The 18,724-nt window shown below is 36.9% G+C and overlaps 1 protein-coding gene and 1 non-coding gene across 2 annotated transcripts in view; both read left to right on the forward strand.

The window, feature by feature from the left end:
* LRP1B (LDL receptor related protein 1B) overlaps positions 1-18,724 on the forward strand; it is a 2,070,284-nt gene that overhangs the window by 1,634,934 nt on the left and 416,626 nt on the right. The gene's annotated exons all lie outside the window — the stretch shown is intronic.
* LOC122688820 lies at positions 11,666-11,772 on the forward strand. The gene has a single exon (XR_006339567.1). It is a non-coding gene; the product is annotated as a U6 spliceosomal RNA (small nuclear RNA).

Consider the following 18,724-nt stretch of genomic DNA (forward strand, 5'->3'; position numbering starts at 1 on the left):
TTCTTTGTGACCCCATGTACTGCAGCTCGCCAGACTTCCCTATCCTTCACCATCTCTGGGAGCTTACTCAAACTCATGTCCATTGAGTCAGTGATGCCATCAAACCATCACATCCTCTGCCATACCCTTCTTCTGCCTGATCTTTCCCAGAATTAGGGTCTTTCCATGAGTCAGCTCTTTGCATCAGGTGACCAAAGTATTGGAGCTTCAGTTTCAGCATCAGTCCTTCCAATGAATATTCAGCATTGATTTCTTTTCGGATTGACTGGTTTGATCTCCTTGCTGTCCAAGGGACTCTCAAGAGTCTTCTCAAAAACCACAGCTCAAAAGCATCAATTCTTCAGCATTTGGTCTTCTTTATGATCTAACTCTCACATCTATACATGACTACTGGAAAAACCATAGCTTTGACCAGAGAGACCTTTCTGAGAAAGTAGTTTTTCTGCTTTCTACTATGCTATCTAGGTTGTTCATAACTTTGCTTCCAAGGAGCAAGCATCTGTTAATTTCATGGCTGTAGTCACCATCTGCAGTGATTTTGGTGCCCAACAAAATCAGGGTGGTGTCATCTGCATATCTGAGGTTAATGATAGTTCTCCTGGCAACCTGATTCCAGCTTGTGCTTCATTCAGCCCAACATTTCACATGATGTAGTCAGCATTTACATTAAATAAGCAGGGTAACAATATACAGCCTTGATGTACTGCTTCCCCAATTTGGAACCAGTCTGTTGTATCATGTCCTGTTCTAACTGTTGCTTCTTGACTTTCATACAGATTTCTCAGGAGACAGGAAAAGTGGTCTGGTATTCCTGTTTCTTTAAAAATTTTCCACAACTTGTTGTGATCTACACAGTCAAATGCTTTAGCATAGTCAATAAAGCAGAAGTAGATGTTTTTCTGGAATTCTATTGCTTTTTCTATGATCCAATGGATGTTGGCAATTTGAGCTCTGGTTCCTCTTGCCTTTTCTAAGTCCAGCTTGAACATCTGAGATTTCTTGGTTCACATACAGTTGAAGCCTGGCTTGGAGAATTTTGAGCATTACTTTGCTAGCATGGGAAATGAGTGCAATTGTACAGTATTTTGAACATTCTTTGGCATTGCCCTTCTTTGGGATTGGAATGAAAACTGACCTTTTCCAGTCCTGTGGCCACTGTTGAGTTTCCAAATTTGGCGCCATGTTGAGTGCAGCACTTTCACTGCATCATCTTTTAGAATTTGAAATAGATGAGCTGGAATTCCATCACCTCACTAGCTTTGTTTGTGCTGATGCTTCCTAAGGCCTGCTTGACTTTGCAATCCAAATGTCTGTCTGTATTTGAGTAATCACACCATTGTGGTTATCTGGGTCATGAAGATCTTTTTTGTATAGTTCATCTGTTTATTCTTACATCTTCTTAATATATTTTGCTTCTGTTAGCTCCATACAATATCTGCCCTTTATTGTGCCCATCTTTACACGAATTATCCCTTGGTATCTCTAGTTTTCTTGAAGAGGTCTCTAGTCTTTCCCATTCTATAGTTTTCCTCTATTTCTTTGCATTGTTCACTTAGAAATGCTTTCTTTTCTCTCCTTGCTATTCTTTGGAACTCTGTATTCAGATGGGTATATCTTTCTTACCTAAGAAATCACAAATTGTTCCATCTCTCTTTTAGATGACCTCCTAAAACATGCCTCCTTTGATCATCCCATCTAAAAGAGTAAACTTTGAAACCAATATGTCATAAGACTTTTTATCACCAACACAGTACATATTTGTTTGCTTACTGTTTCTCTCCTCCAAACGGACTAGAAACCCCTCTTGTTAACTGCTATTCCCCCAGTCTATTTAAGGGTTACGTGTATAACTGGTTAAGTGCAAAACTCCTCTGAGGATATTTTCACCTCATAACCATCCTAAAGGATATTATCTGGAGTAGGGATGGGAGTGTGATGAAAGAGGTTTACTAAATAAATCATAGTTGAGGGATGGCACCATATTTGATGATGAAAAGGTATTTGCTAAATGCCAAGTCCCAATAGTAGGAAGAAGTGATGTCACTGCAGTTGCAAGTCAATATTAACTGATAATGTTTAATTTGTAAAATGCAGGGAGTGGAGTGCAGGAATAAGTTTCAGAATTCAGAGGTAAATTGTTAATAACTTGCTTGGTCCACACAACTTGTTTGCCTTGGGTTAGACCTACAGACTTAAACCTCATCGACACTGATCCCTCTCTAAAAATTTGGCATATATTTTCCTGAGACTGAGAAAATAAAGTAGCACCTGAGATTTAGTCTTTTTTGACTAATTATAAATTACATTTGTAATGGGTTCAATTATAACTAAGTTCTATTGTCTGAGTATTGCATTATTGTATTTCCAACTTAGTTTTCAGAACCATAGTGCATTGCCAAGCAGCTTGGACATAGACTATTTTCCAAAACTTTTAAAAACTATTTTTGAGAACATTTCTTAACACTATACACAAAAGTAAGCTCAAAATAGATTGAAGACCTATATGTAAAGCAAACACTATAAAAATCTTATAGGAAAACATAGGCAGAATATTGTTTGACATAGTCACAGCAACACCCTGTTTGACCCACTGCCTAGACTAATGGAAATAAAAATAAGCAAGTGGGACCTAATTAAAAGCTTTTACACAGCAAAGGTAACCATACAGAAGACAAAAAGACAACCCTCAGAATGGAAGAAAATATTTTCCAGCAAAGAAACTGACAAAGGCTTAAACTCCCAAATACACAAGCAGCTCATGCAGCTCAATGTCAAAAAAACAAACAACCCAACCAAAAAATGGATAGAAAGCCTAAATGGAAATTTAGCCAAAATAGACATACAGATTACCTACAAACACATGAAAAAATCTTCTTGCTCACTATTAGAGAAATGCAAATCAAAACTACAGTGAGGTATCATGGCCATCATCAAAAAATCTATAACAATAAATACTAGAGGGGATGTGGAGAAAAGGAAACACTCTTACACTGTTGTGGGAACGCAAATTGATATAACCACTGTGAAAAACAGTATGGAATTTCCTTAAAAACTAAAAATAAAACTACCATATGACCCAGCATTCCCATTACTGGGCATATACTCTGGGAAAATCATAATTCTAAAAGACACATGTCTTTATTTTCTTGGTCTCCACAATCACTATGGATGGTGACTGCAGCCATGAAATTATGACATTTGCTCCTTGGAAGAAAAGGCATGACAAACATAGACAACATATTAAGAAGCAGAGACATCACTTTGCTGACAAAGGTCCATATTGTAAAAGCTGTGGTTTTTCCAATAGTCATGTACGGATGTGAGAGTTGAACCATAAAAAAGGCTGAAAGTGAAAGTGAAGTTGCTCAGTTGTTTCCGACTCTCTGTGACCCCCATGGACTATAGCCTGCCAGGCCACTACATCCATGGGATTTTCCAGGCAAGAGTACTGGAGTGGGTTGCTATTTCCTTCTCCAGGGAGTCTTCCCGACCCAGAGATCGAACCGGGTCTACTGCATTGCCGGCAGACTCTTTACCATCTGAGCCTCATTGCTGGTCAGCTCAGTTGGTTAGAGCATGGTGCTAATCATGCCAAGGTTGTGGGTTTGATTCCCATATGGGCCAGAGGAATTTTTCTTCCTTACCACTCAAGGTGGTTACACATTTTACCCTAGACTTGTAACTCAGGTTGCTTAAAAAAAAAAAAAATCTAAAAAGTCTGAGGACTGAAGAATTGAAGCTTTCAAACTGTGGTCCTGAAGAAGATTCATGAGAGTCCCTAGACAGTCAGGAGATCAAACCAGTCAGTCCTAAAGGAAATCAGTCCTGAATATTCATTGGAAGGACTGGTGTTGAAGCTGAAACTCCAATATTTTTGCCACTTGATGCAAAGAGCCAATTCATTGGGAAAGATCCTGATGCTGGGAAAGATTGAGGGCAGTAGGAGAAGCAGGTGACAGAGGATGAGATGGTTGGATGGCATCATTAACTCAGTGGACATGAGTTTGAACAAACTCCAGGAGATAGTGAAGGACAGGGTAGCCTGACCTTAAACACTGGTTTAGTGACACTGTGTCTAATGCCCTGTTTCTACCTTTTATGCAACTTGTGCTAAGGCTTTTTCAAATATACAGATTTTCCTAGAATGAAGCTTTTTCATGTCTCATTTATCTATTTCTGATTTCTGAGGATTTGATTACTGATGCCTTAAAATCAGAAGAGAAGCATTTTGAAATACTTCCAAAGATATAGTTAATAATTGAGGATAGTTATTTTAAATGTACGCAGTGGTTAACATGTTCTCAGAATTAAGGTACTCTTTAAAAAATGGTTCCCTTTTAGGGGCATTATCAAATACAGAACTGATTAAGCAATCAAACTCTGTTCTAGTTTCAGAGCAAAATGTTAGCCATTCTGCTATTCATCCTTTCTTTTATTACACCTCATTATTGCCTCTTTAGATTCTTTCTTTCTGTTCCGAATGATTTCCTGCCTTATGGCCATCTAAGGAACATAGTGGAAGGGTAAAGAATTAATTAAAGTTCTAATGGTGCAATTAGTAGTAAGTGTGAACTGTTAAAGCATTTTCTCAGATGTTTTATAGCTTGTGAGACATCATCTTCACCTCAGCCGATGAATACTGACCACCTGTTATCTATTACCATAATATTGTACAAGCAGACTGACAGAAAGCAATCTGGTCTCCAGTGATTGGACTACCGAAGCAATTGACAGGCAGTTTCCACAAAGGTAAACTGTGAAAGCTAAATGAGATGGTAAATAGAAACTCAGGCAGGTGTTTAATGGAGAAACTATTAAAACAACCCAGAAGTTGTAAAATGAATGTATTGTTTATGCATATTTTATAGTATTCAGTTTGTTTCAGTATTTGAAGACAGTGACTTTAAAACCAATATCCTATGTCATACATTCGTAATTACCTATATGGGCTGATAACTCGAGTCAAGAGCATGCTGTACTTAGTGAAGAAAGTCTGTTGCAAAAGGAGTTTGTTGGCCCTCAACCAGTTTAATTTAAAATGTAAAAGTTGTTGGTTATGCTTTACACAAAACAGAAGTTTTCTCTTAAGTTTGATGAAGTAAATACTCTTATAGAGAAAATAAGTTAACTCAAGGGAAAGCACAAATTAGCAGATTTCTTTGAATTAAGGGCTATTTGTTGCTATCACATCCTATAAGATTTCTTCTGGCTGCTGAATAGTACTGAATTTCTAATATGCCTTCTTCAATTATTGATTTGTTGCTTGTCTGTTCTCTTGGAAAGTCAGATGAAGATCAGTGTGACAGTATTTATAGGCTGCATCTCATCTGAGGGATGTAATCCGTCTTCGTTAAGTTCAGTAAAAGTGATAGATGGCATTTGGCAGTGTAATGATGTGATCACTGTACCAGCGCCTCTCTAAATCATAAGCTGTTGCTTTCTGTTGTGTAGATATTTAATCAGTTATACACCCCATTACTGATTTAATTCAGAATGTCAGTGGCAGGTGAATAATGTGCATATTTGTATATTAATATCATATTGTATTAATGCTCCCTTCATTTAAGTGTGCTATTCATTTGAAAATCATAAACTGTTGCTTCATGGGTCGAATAAATTTAACCGAGATATTAGGCATCTAACACCTTCAGTGTGTTAATTCTGTGTGTCAGTAAAAGGGTGTGTTCCTTTATATCTCTGTTCTTGCTTTCTTGACAGAACGGATTATTTGATGACATCAGTATACTTGCTATGAGTGATAAAAATTTCAATTAATTTATACCCAATAAATGAGCTTTAATTTTAAGATTACAGTAGAGGAGCAGAGCTTTAAGAAAATAGTGCTAGAGCACTATTTTAATATAGACAGTAGAAAACCAGCAACTGTTTAATGGTGATATACTATCAAAACCACACCAGAAGTTCATCAATATTCCTATTATTTTCACTAAATTTTATGTTAATTTTAGACTGTAGGATGATTTTCACATTAAGAAGTCTGGTTAACAATATTGAAACGATTTTAGGGGATGAACCATTTGAATAACTAGTATTTATATTTCACATTTCTGCTTTCAAATATATTATTTATATGTTACAATACAGACTAAATAATTTTAAAAATTGTCTTTTTTAGGAAAAATTCATGGCATCACTATCTTTTGAAGACCTTTATACTAACTTTATAGAATCACATGGTTATTCTAACACTTCAAAACTTAGAATAAACATCCATAGAAAAACTTGAACACTTTTTCCAATGAAGTTTCATGACTCCACATAATTGAGAGGAAAATAAATTAATTTATAAGCAGACTAATGCATATTCTCTCAACATTGCTTTCTTCTAGACATATAAGCAAAGTGGATATTTGTGACATTTTCCTAAAGAGAGCTCCAAATATTCTGGGAACTTCCTCTAGGAAGTATGTAGTATAGTTAAGCAGTTGTGCATGAATGATACTGACTGATAGACTAAAAACATTTCAGCTAAATCTCATTGAACTTTAGAGCCTTCATTCCCCTGTCCTTCGCTCTTAAACAACTCAATAGCTGTCATTTTTTATGTCATCAAGTTCCGATTGACTTGGAGTGGACAAACAGCCTTGTACTAATGTGACAAGCTATATTCCTGAATTTGTCAATTCATTATCTTCTCAAAATGTTGACTCTTAACCCTCAGAGTGAATATGATTTACTGTGATGACTCAAATTTCAAAAATCAAAGTGGAAGAAAGAACAAAACAAAGAAAGAAAAGAAGAAGAAAATATGCAAACTTCTGACTGCAACAGCCTGAAGGATTTTAATACATACATGAGAAATATATAGTGTTAAAAGTGACTATTTTAAAGGGATGAAGTAGTTATTTAACCAATCCATCAATTTATCATATGTGTTTATTTGGTACTTTTTTGGTCATAAGCAGCTCTGCATTTTCATTTATTTCAAAGACTTAAATACCATCTTCATTTTGTCTGTAAATCTTCTGTAATCCTTAAAGTGATAGATAGTTATTTTGTTTTACTCATAACGTATTGAAAACCTCTGCATTGCCATAATAATGCCAACATTTATTTCTGTAATACTTCTTTCTAACAGACTGTAAAAGTTACATAGGAATAATCTCATGTATCTTCATAACATGCTTAAAGTTGTTTGGGAACTGCTGATTATTAACTCCATTTTATAAATAAGAAACAACGCTATATGATAGGTCCCTCCTGGTCACTCAGTCAGTCAACTACACACAAAGAATTGGAAGTTAGTTTTCAGTCTTTGCTCAGGAACTCGGCAGCCCTGAAATTCACATGGGGTTTTCAGCGCTACAGAACTTTGGCCATTCTATTACTTTTTATATCCACCTTTACCATTTCTGTGATTAATTTATTTCTTACAAAGAAAACCCAAATAGGCTTGTATATATGTGTGTACATTACTTACCTTCTTGAGTTGGACTTTCGATCGGGTGTCATTTGCATCAGTAGGAGACAGAAGCAGATGAAAACTTTACTCATAGATCAAATCATGGAGAGGTGCGAGCCTCTGATCTAGGGGCCAGGCTCCTCCCCAGAAGGCTGCACTTTCTCGCCATCGGAAAGGGGACAGAATTCTCGCCAGGTGGGTACAGCTGCGCTGCTCAGGCTCCAGTTAGCGATGTGGGGTGCACAGTTTCTGCACACGGCCCACTGCCACCATCCTCAATCCCTGGTGGCTCAGAGGTTAAAGCCTCTGCCTGCAATGCAGGAGACCCGGGTTCGATCCCTGGATCGGGAAGATCCCCTGGAGAAGGAAATAGCAACCCACTCCAGTATTCTTGCCTGGAGAATCCCATGGATGGAGGAGCCTGGTAGGCTGCAGTCCACTGGGTCGCAAAGAGTCGGACACGACTGAGTGACTTCAAGACAAGAAGAGCTGACATGGGTCTTCCCTCATGGCTCAGAGGTTAAAGTGTCTGCCTGCAATGCAGGAGACCTGGGTTCGATCCCGGGGTCGGGAAGATCCCCTGGAGAAGGAAATGGCAACCCACTCCAGTATTCTTGCCTGGAGAGAATCCCATGGACGGAGGAGCCTCGTAGGAGCCTCGTGGGCTACAGTCCACGGGGTCGCAAAGAGTCGGAGATGACTGAGCGACTTCAGTTTCAGTTCAAGAGCTGCCGTAAGAGGTGTGGTGAGGGGTGTCGTGAGGACTCCTCTGCCAAGGCCCAGACACTGTGTCAGTCCAGCGGTTCCACACACGGAACTCTGGTCTGCAGTGTCGGGTGTGAGCCCTCATGTGGCGCCCTAGGAGCAAGTGAAACTAGATGAAGCCCAAGGAAACAAAAAAGAGGTTAGACTTCATTTTATTATTCAGATTCTATCTTTATTTCCTGGGAATTGTTAATGAGCTTTGCCAGTGACATGTTATATGTATATATACACACATGCTTGCCTGTGAGTGCATGCTCAGTCCTGTCCCACTCTTTGCGACCCCATTCAACAGGACTGTAGCCTCCCAGGCTTCTCTGTCCATGGAATTTTTCCAGGCAAGAATGTTGGAGTAGGTTGCCATTTCCTATTCCAAGGGATCTTCTCAACCCAGGGATTGAACCGAGTCTCTTGTGTCTCCTGCATTAGCAAGGAAATTCTTTACCAACTCCATCACTTGATATACACACATACATACTATCAGAGTCTAAATATTTGTCAATAAATGATTGTCAAATTACACAAACAATCTATGCTCAATTACACTAAAATATTCAATTTTACATACTTAAGGTAAGAACTGATTTCTGGGATGTACAGGAATCAGAGGTCACATATGTGCAAGTGACCTTATATGCCCAATTCCATCGGAATAGTGGTTTACTATTGGATAGTCTTATTACAAACAAAAAATAATTGCCTCCTCCTCAGCATTGCAATATCATTTTAGATTTTCATTTCATTATGGTCTTTAAGCTCCAGTCCCCAATACTAACTCAAAATTATAGGATGGTCGTTTCAGCCCAGTTGGAGAGGACTATCTTCCCAGCAGCTTCCCATTACCCTTCTCATTCCCCTGCACTCCTAACCTCAAGCTTATCAACAAGAAAACAAGCTTTCACAACTTTGTTTTGAAAATCTTCTGCTTTGGCAGTGATTTTTAAGTCATATGCCTTAAGTTATTCTGTCCTGAATATTATTAAGGCTCTTATTATTCTTTCTCTTTTGCTTTTCCACCTTCTTCTGGCATGAAACAAATAAATTTTTCCTTTGATTTCTATAAGTCATACCTTTATTTCTTACTTATTTTCTCAACTCTTACTGTCTAAAGGAGTGGTAAAAGTTTATTAGATCTTTCAGTTGTATATTTTCCCTGTCACATTTTTAAAAAATTTTTCATTCAAAAGCTCTGAAGTTTTCTGTATTTATTACATCCTGCCTGTAATGCAGGAGATGTGGGAGATTCAGGAGATGTGAGTTCCATCCCTGGGACAGGAAGATGCCCTGAAGGAGGAAATGGCAACCCATTCCAGTGGGTTGCCTGGCAGGCAACGGTCCAAAGTGTAACAAAAAGTTGGACATGACCGAGTGACTGAGCATGCATGCATGCTATATATGCAAAAAAAAAAGTGCAAAATATTCATTTTTTACATTATACCATCATGTTTTTTTCATTGAGAGATTTGATATTTGTGATGCAGTCCCAAATCTTTAAATGTTATCCTCATTGCTATGAAACTGACTTTAAAAACAAACAGACAAGCAAACTTATTTTCCCTATCTTAATGTGATTACTTATCCTTTAAAATATTTTTCTTCCTTAAACTCCTTTTCTTCAGCAATATATGCATATGTGCAATAAACATTTGTGCATAAATATTTTTGTATCTCTCTGACTTACCACTGAATAGTAAATAATGGTGATGATAAATGAATGTTACAACAAGAAATTTGTTAAATGCTAAAAATTTGAAAGCTCAAATAAGAAAAAAATTAACACTGAGGATATTTTTAAAAGGTTAAAAGGCAATAACTTGATTTTCAGTTCAGTTCAGTTCAGTTGCTCAGTCATGTCCATCTCTTTGCAACCCCATGGACTGCAGCATGCCAGGCCTCCCTGTCCATCACCAACTCCAGGAGTTTACTCAAACTCATGCCCACTGAGTCGGTGATGCCATCCAACCATCTCATCCTCTGTTGTCCCCTTCTCCTTCCACCTTCAATCTTTCGCAGCATCAGCGTTTTTTCAAATGAGTCAGTTCGTCACTTCAGGTGGCCAAAGTATTAGAGTTTCAGCTTCAGCATAAGTCCTTCCAATGAATATCCAAGACTGATTTTCTTTAGGATGGACTGGTTGGATCTCTCTGCTGTCCAATGGACACTCAAGAGTCTTCTCCAACACCACAGTTCAAAAGCATCAATTCATTGGCACTCAACTTTCTTTATAGTCCAACTCTCACATCCGTACATGACTACCAGAAAAATAATATCCTTGGCTAGACAGACCTTTGTTGGCAATGTAATGTCTCTGCTTTTTAATATGCTGTCTAGGTCAGTCATAAGTTTCCTTCCAAGGAGTAAGAATCTTTTAATTTCATGGCTAAAGTCACCATCTGCAGTGATTTTGAGCCCCCCAAAATAAAGTCTGTCACTGTTTCCGTTGTTTCCCCATCTATTTGCTATGAAGTGATGGAACCAGATGCCATGATCTTAGTTTTCTGAATGTGGAGTTTGAAGCCAACTTTTTCATTCTCCTCTTTCACTTTCATCAAGAGGCTCTTCACTTTCTGCTGCAAGCGTTGTGTCATCTGCATATCTGAGAGTGTTGAAATTTCTCCTGGAAAGCTTGATTTCAGCTTGCGCTTCATCCAGCCCAATGTTTCTCATGATGTACTCTGCATATAAGTTAAATAAGCAGGGTGACAATATACAGCCTTGATGTACTCCTTTTCCTATTTGGAACTAGTCTGTTGGTCCATGTCCAGTTCTAACTGTTTCTTCCTGACCTGCATACAGATTTCTCAAGAAGCAGGTCAGGTGGTCTGGTATTTCCATCTCTAAGAATTTTCCAGAGCTTGTTGTGATCCACACAGTCAAAGGCTTTGGCATAGTCAGTAAAGCAGACGTAGATGTTTTTCTGGAACTCTCTTGCTTTTTCAATGGCCCAAAAGATGTTGGCAATTTGATCTCTGATCCCTCTGCCTTTTCTAAATCCAGTTTCCATCTGGAAGTTCACGATTCACATACTGTTGAAGCCTGACTTGGAGAATTTTGAGCATTACTTTGATAGCGTGTGAGATGAATGCGATTGTGTGGTCGTTTGAGCCTTCTTTAGCATTGCCTTTCTTTGGGATTGGAATGAAAACGGACCTTTTCTAATCCTGTGACCACTGCTGAGTTTTCCAAATTTGCTGGCATATTGAGTGCAGCATTTTCACAACATCATCTAATAGGATTTGAAATAGCTCAACTGGAATTCCATCACCACCATTAGCTTGGTTCATAGTGAAGCTTCCTTGATTTTAGCTCATGGGATTTCCTATGCTTGTCATGCACTTTTATTCTACACTGCATACCTATGTATGTTTGTGTTTTTTCTTCTATTTGAAAAATTTTTAAAAAATGACTTCAACAAGTTTAAAAATCTTTCTTCTTTGGTAAGACTTTAGAGGATCAGCTGTTTAGTTAAAGAAAACAGTAGTGCTCGCTTCGGCAGCACATATACTAAAATTGGAACGATACAGAGAAGATTAGCATGGCCCCTGCGCAAGGATGACACGCAAATTCGTGAAGCGTTCCATATTTTAAAAAAAAAAAAAAAAAAGAAAACAGTAAATATCTCAGTAATCATAGATTTTTTTCAAGGGAGAACTTATGTCTTAAATTTTTTATGAAAAATAATCATAATTATTTTCTTGGCAATATGAATGTTAACTATTATTTTATCTGAGTAGAAAGCCCTTTGCTTGTTTTTAAACTAGGTTTGCTGAGGCTGAATACTGCTGATTATCTGAACATATAGTCTTACGTGAAATTTTAGTTTTCCCTGGATCCACTGAAGTACAGAGAAACACAACGTGAAAAAGAAAAATGATCAGAAAGAAGAGTCCCTAGCATCAAAGTCACATCTTACCTCTCTGCTGTAAAAAACAATTAGTCTTTGAGAAATATATATTGACCTCTTCAATCACATTGACATGCTGATTTTTTGTTTCCATAATGAACCTATTTAAAACTAGATTAGTGGTTGATTGTCTTATTTTTATTATAATACAGCAAAACCCTCCCCAAGTTTCTATTTTTGCTTAATCACCTTTTACTTGAAATGTAGATATCTGTGTGGTATTCTTCAAAGTAATGTACCACTTAAAATGCCCACCATCTGCATTTTGTTATTTTGAGAGTTTGAGGTAAGAAATAGAAAACACCAATATTTGGGCAGTCAGACTAAAAGGACAGGGTGGTCCTTAGATTAAATAATGTAAACTCTTAAAATAGTAGCAAGCATATAGTAAGTGTTCAGTAAATGCTATCAATAGCTACTAATTAGGTATTTTATAAGCTTTGGGACTGCTGAGTCCCAAAAGTGTTCCTCTGTGAGACAGATTAGCTAGCATGTGAATTCTCAATATGCACTTTATACTTTTTAGCTCTATTGTAATTTGAGTGAAATAAATGGAGAGTAGTGTTGCTACTTCCTTCAGTTTTCACAAAGTAATTTAAAAGGGCAATTGGCTTTTAGGGCTTATAATCATTGAATAAAAATGAAAGAAATCAAAGTTCAGGATACAGTATACATAAATTGATAGAGGATAAAATCATTGGACATGTTTCATAAACTATTAAGGATGAAATTTTGGTTTCTGAAAAGTTTAATAAAGCTCATTAAAGTAATGTTCTGCCAGCAAAATTGTTAAAATATAAGTCAGGTAACAAATACATTTTTGCAGAAGTGTTATTTCTTAATATTCATAATTCATACCTGATTCATTTATAAATGAAATAGCTTCAAAAATTAACATGCAAATTTTGAAACCACATTAAATCATTCTTTAAACAGTTAGCAATGATTAATTGTTAGGTTTCAGTTTGTGCAGTCCCAGATATTGATTCCTTGACTAAATTTTCAATTTGGAAATGGAATTTCAGCATTAAAGAATAATTTTTGAAGAATAAACAGTGTCTGTCTAGCAACTGTAGATTGAACAAGAGATTATTTAAACTGACAGTAGTGAAACATGAATATCTTTTATGATATAGCTTTTAAAATTATGTATGGAAACCATTTCCCTTTTTTTAAATTAATTTATTTATTTTAATTGAAGGCTAATTACTTCATAATATTGTAATGGTTTTTGCCATACATTGACATGAATCAGCCATGGGTGTACGTGTGTTCCCCATCCTGAAACCCCCTCCCACCTCCCTCCCCATCCCATCCCTCAGGGTCATCCCAGTGCACCAGCCCTGAGCACCCTGTCTCATGCATAGAACCTGGACTGGTGATCTATTTCACATATGATAATATACATGTTTCACTGCTATTCTCTCACATCAATCCACCCTCGCCTTCTCCCACAGAGTCCAAAAGTCTGTTCTTTACATCTGTGTCTCTTTTGCTGTCTCGCATATAGGATCAGCATTACCATCTTTCTAAATTCCATATATATGTGTTAATATACTGTACTGGTGTTTTTCTTTCTGGCTTACTTCACTCTGTATAGTGAAGTTTCATCCACCTCATTAGAACCAATTCAAATGCATTCTTTTTAATAGCTGAGTAATATTCCATTGTGTGTATGTACCACAGCTTTCCTATCCATTCATCTGCTGATGGGCATCTAGGTTGCTTCCATGTCCTGGCTATTATAAACAGTGCTGCAATGAACATTGGGGTATACGTGTCTCTTTCACTTTTGGTGGAAACCATTTTCTTAGGGTATATTTCAGTAACATACTTTCCTTTGGCTCAGGGGCAGAGTTTCATATATTTATCTCTGGCTTATGCAAAGTCTGAGAGGAGTTAGAAGACTCCATAGGAGGACCCCACAGGGCAGCCTTCCTTCATGAAGTGACTCAGCCCAGGTAGACGGCTTCTGTCTACCATGTCAAGTGACTTCCCAGGTCATGACAGGGCAGGAAAAATTGTAGAGGACTTACTCTGGGCTTCTCTGCTTTCACTTAAAAATGATACACATTTCTCTCATTTATCACCAGAATTTATTTGCCGGAATTAATCATGTCAATGCAGCTAAGTTATAAGCATCTGAGAAACAGAGGGAGCGTGAGGACAGTCAGTGGCCACATTCATATTAAAAAAAAAAATCAGGAGCAAGTAGATTGATATCTGTGAACAAATAAAATATGGTATAAGAGTAACAAATGCTTAGGTAATTCTGTCCCACACCACATTTTACATTTTGTTACACAGAAAATGTTTGAGTATGAGAGTCTGCTATTGATTTTTGATAATATAGAGAAAAAATATTGTCCCTAAGAAGTCTTTATTGATACATTTACCATTTTAATTTTGTGATGAGTGATTTTTTAAGGAATAACTTGGTTGTTTTTAGAACATTTCTTAGGAAGAATTTAAAAACCAGGTTCACTTCTACACCCATATTTGCTTTACAGTTAATTTTAAAATTATTTTTTTAACATTTGGAAATTCAACAAACATGAGACTTACTACCTTACACTTACTACCTACCATCACTGGGTTCTGCAGATAGAAACATGACTAAGACAATATAGAGCCTATTTTTTGTATTCTAAGAGGTCAACCCCAGAAAGACAGTGCTTATGCAAGTAAATAAGGTATCACTAAGGTGCTTGCAACATAGTTAGGGAAACAGGAATAAATGCTATCAGGATTCAGTTTAATAAATATGAAAATAGAAGTATAGGCAAAGTATTATTGTATATGAAAAAGTAAGAAAAGATGATAGAAGAACCTAATATGAGGAAGGTATTTTGAGATGGTATCTTCTTGAGGACACTTTCTCAACTTTGGTGATTGGAGGACTAGGAAAAAGACATTAGTGATATATATTTTATTTTACTTTGATTTTGAAATGTTTCATTCAAAAATGTATATGTGGCATCCTTTTAAAAAATGTATCTAATGATAAAGAGAACATAATCTAAATCAATAGCCATAACCCAGATGTACTGTGATTTCCCAGCATAGTTTTAGGTTTTTTCCCAGAACCCTCCTTGAGGCCATAAAGGTTTCCAGTGAGGAAGCCTACATAAGAAGTGAATATTTTATCAGGGATTTCATGAGAAGATGCAAAAGGGGAATTTCACCACACAGGAAATTCCCAATTAGATCTTAGTGTCTCCGTTCTCAAACTTCTCTCTTTAGCTATCAACTCATAACATTTTCTTCCCTTCTATTACTGCACTGAAAAATCTACTTTATCTTCCTAAGCAATTTAGCAAATAAGACCATACACTGATCTTATTATCAACAAAGAAAAACAAAACAAAACAAACAACAACAAAAAAACCCCTGATACTCAGACAATCTATTTTAACCTCAAACATGCTCCTCAAGACAGCTTTTTAGAGCTTTCTATAACTGGTTTATCTAGTTATTTAACTATAATAGAAATATTTCTTTTGAGGGACAAATAATACTGCTAAAAGAAAAAAAAATGTACTCCATAAAGGCAGCAAGCTCTCTATATCTCCTCAATTTTCTTCTAAATATGTAAAAAGAAGTATATAGAAATAGCAATAGAAATATGGAGAAAAGATAGACAAAGCTGGCACTAGTTAAGTGGTAAGGACAGCTTTTAATTAGTATTACACTATCCCAATAAGGTGGAGAAGGAAAGGGCAACCCACTCCAGTACTACTCCTGCCTGGACAATTTCATGGATAGGGGAACCTGGTAGGCTACAGTCGATGGGGTCACAAAGAGTTGGACACAACTGAGTGACTTCACTTTCTTTCTTTCTCTAGTTCCTTTTGGAGAAGGAAATGGCAACCCACTCCAGTGTTCTTGCCGGAAGAATTCCATGGACAGAGTGGCCTGGTGGGCTACAGTCTATTGGGTTGCAAAGAGTCAGACACGACTACGCAACTAACACACACACACACACACACACACACACACACACACCCCGCAATAAGGAAGAGGGTCCAACATGAACTGAACTCAACTATGGTTTGTACAGAGGTGATTGAGTCATTTAAAGGGACAATAACAGAGGGGAAGGGAAAAGAAAAATTACAAAGGATAAGCCAGTGCAAATCTGATGAGGGTCACTGTGTCTGCTACTTGACAGTTATCAAAGTTAGAATTCTGTTCTCCCACGGAGACTGGGAGACAGAGCTCCTATCCTTCCTTAAGATTATATTTCAAAGGAAGAGCTTTCAGATCCTCGAGAATGTAATGTATACACATCTACTTTTGGACTGTAGATGTGTGTACATTAAAGGAGATAGAGGAAGGATCTATGATTGTAAGTTCTTTGTAGTAAATGCTCTAAGGAAGGGTGATCAGAGACCTATCAGCAAATGTTGGCTGAAACAAACAGCAGATTCTATTGGCAGCTTTGAGTTTTCTCACGTGGGGACTTTATGGGGGAATAGGGTCATCCTAGGGATGATGCTTTGTGATGTTAGAAAATAGATTTGTTGTATTGTTGTTTAGTCACTAAGTCATGCCCAAATATCTTGCAACCTCATGGACAGTAGCCTACCAGGATTCTCTGTCCATGGAATTTCTCAGGCAAGAACACTGGAGTGGGTTACTATTTCCTTCTCCAGGGGACCTTCCTGACCCAGAGATTGAACTTACATCTCCTGCATTGGCAGGCGGATTCTTTACCACTGAACCACCAGGGAAGCCCTAAGTAGGTTAGTGTTTGTTTCCTTTTGTAATGTAGAAGGCAAGGGTGTGGATAAACCCATTTGTGCTGAGAGTTTGTCATTTCTATAAGGCCAAGACTGAAGATCAATCCAGAAGACAGCTTAGAAAAATGTGGCTAGGCAAGAATCTTTGTCAGAGGTCATCATGCAGAATGCTTATAGTTGGAGTCATGGTCATCTTATATTCACTAAGAGTCTTGGGGAAAACTCACAATAGGGTCTAAGAGGATGGAATAATAATTGATATATGTATAGAGACAAGGGTGTATATAATCATGAAAGTCAAGCAAGGAGAGAATTATGGGAAGAAATATAAAAAGAATAAGACACTGTGAAGAGTGGATTTTAAATCACCAGGGCATCCCTAACATGTGTCAAGAAGAGCAAAAGGCCAAGCTAAAGTTGGACTGGATGAGCTTGGCCCATGATTTTGTCCCTTCCTCCAACAGTTGTCCATTTCTTAAAAAGAAGTACAGTGTTGGAGGAATTATGATGAGATGTTCAGAAAGGCATAAAAGTTGAGGCCAGTAATAGAGATATCATTAAAGAGATTGACTGTCCAGTTTTAGGTAAAGCCAGCTGTCGCAGTCTGTGTACCATAATTAGTTATATAATGAAAGAAAGATTTTGTGCTCAAACTTTGAGGTACATATAATTATTAACTTCAGTTTTAATGAACATGCTGACAAGTAAGAAAGTAACAGATGAAAGAGGATGAGAAACGAATTGAAATTCAGAGTTGGTGTTGGTTTCTTGAGCAGAGAAAGTCCATAACAGTTAAGAAATGCTGAGGATAAAAAAAGTTCTGATAAATAATTTTAAGTTACTAAAAATGATAAAGATGGAGATGAAAAGGGGAAATAGAGTGGTTTAATACTTTGTTCAGAGATAAATGTAGAAACTAATCCTGGTGAGAAATAGACATTTTAAAAATAGGTTGCATAGACTCAAATTATTATCTTTAGGGAGTAGGTGGTAAATTGAAGGAATTTTAACATGAATGCCTTTGTAACTGAAGTGAATGTGGTGATGTAAGCTTATTCAAAAAAGCACATGTATCTCTCTGAATTTTTATACTTGAAAATCTATACCACATAATTTAGCAACTAATGAATAGCATGTTAGTGAAAAAAGGATATTTTCTTCTAGTAGATTTTAGAGTCCCCCTCTTTGTGTATCTCCTTCTTTATAGGACTGGGCACATAATAAATATGCAAGAAATAATGGTGTGAGTGCTCAATCATGTCCAACACTTTACGGCCCTTTGGACTACAGCCTACCAGGCTCCTCTGTCCATGGGATTTTTCAGGCAAGAATACTAGAGTGGGTTGCCATTTCCTACTCCAGGGGATCTTCCCCACCCATTGACTGAACCCACATCTCCTGTGTCTCCTAGTCCCAATAAGTAATTCCCTTTATTACAATCACTTGCTATTAGGGTATTTCCAGAAAAGTTAACATTTTTTAATTCTGTTTTAAATATTAGTCAAGTGTGTTTATGATTATACACTTTCCACTTCATTTAAATATTTTTAAAGACAATTTTAATTACTTAAACCACATTTCAATGGGGAATATCTTATTAGGTGAACCTTTGTTTTTCTTACTAATTTTTTTAGTTGGCAATTTTATTCTTACATTACAGTATTATAATATTGTGTGCACATGTAATATATAGTATTTTATGTAATAAATGTATTATATGTGTAGAACAAACATAAAATTCTGAATGTAGCAAATGTGTTTTTAAAGATCAGAGAATAATCTTCATTTATTTCAACAAATTTCCTAATACCTTGTCATTTTAGTTTAATGTCAAAATACTCTGCTATTTCCTAGAGATCAAATGTTTTTCTCCTCTCTTAAGTTCCTTTCTAG

Source organism: Cervus elaphus, chromosome 33 (assembly GCF_910594005.1).
Source record: "Cervus elaphus chromosome 33, mCerEla1.1, whole genome shotgun sequence".
In the NCBI taxonomy this organism is placed as follows: domain Eukaryota; kingdom Metazoa; phylum Chordata; class Mammalia; order Artiodactyla; family Cervidae; genus Cervus; species Cervus elaphus.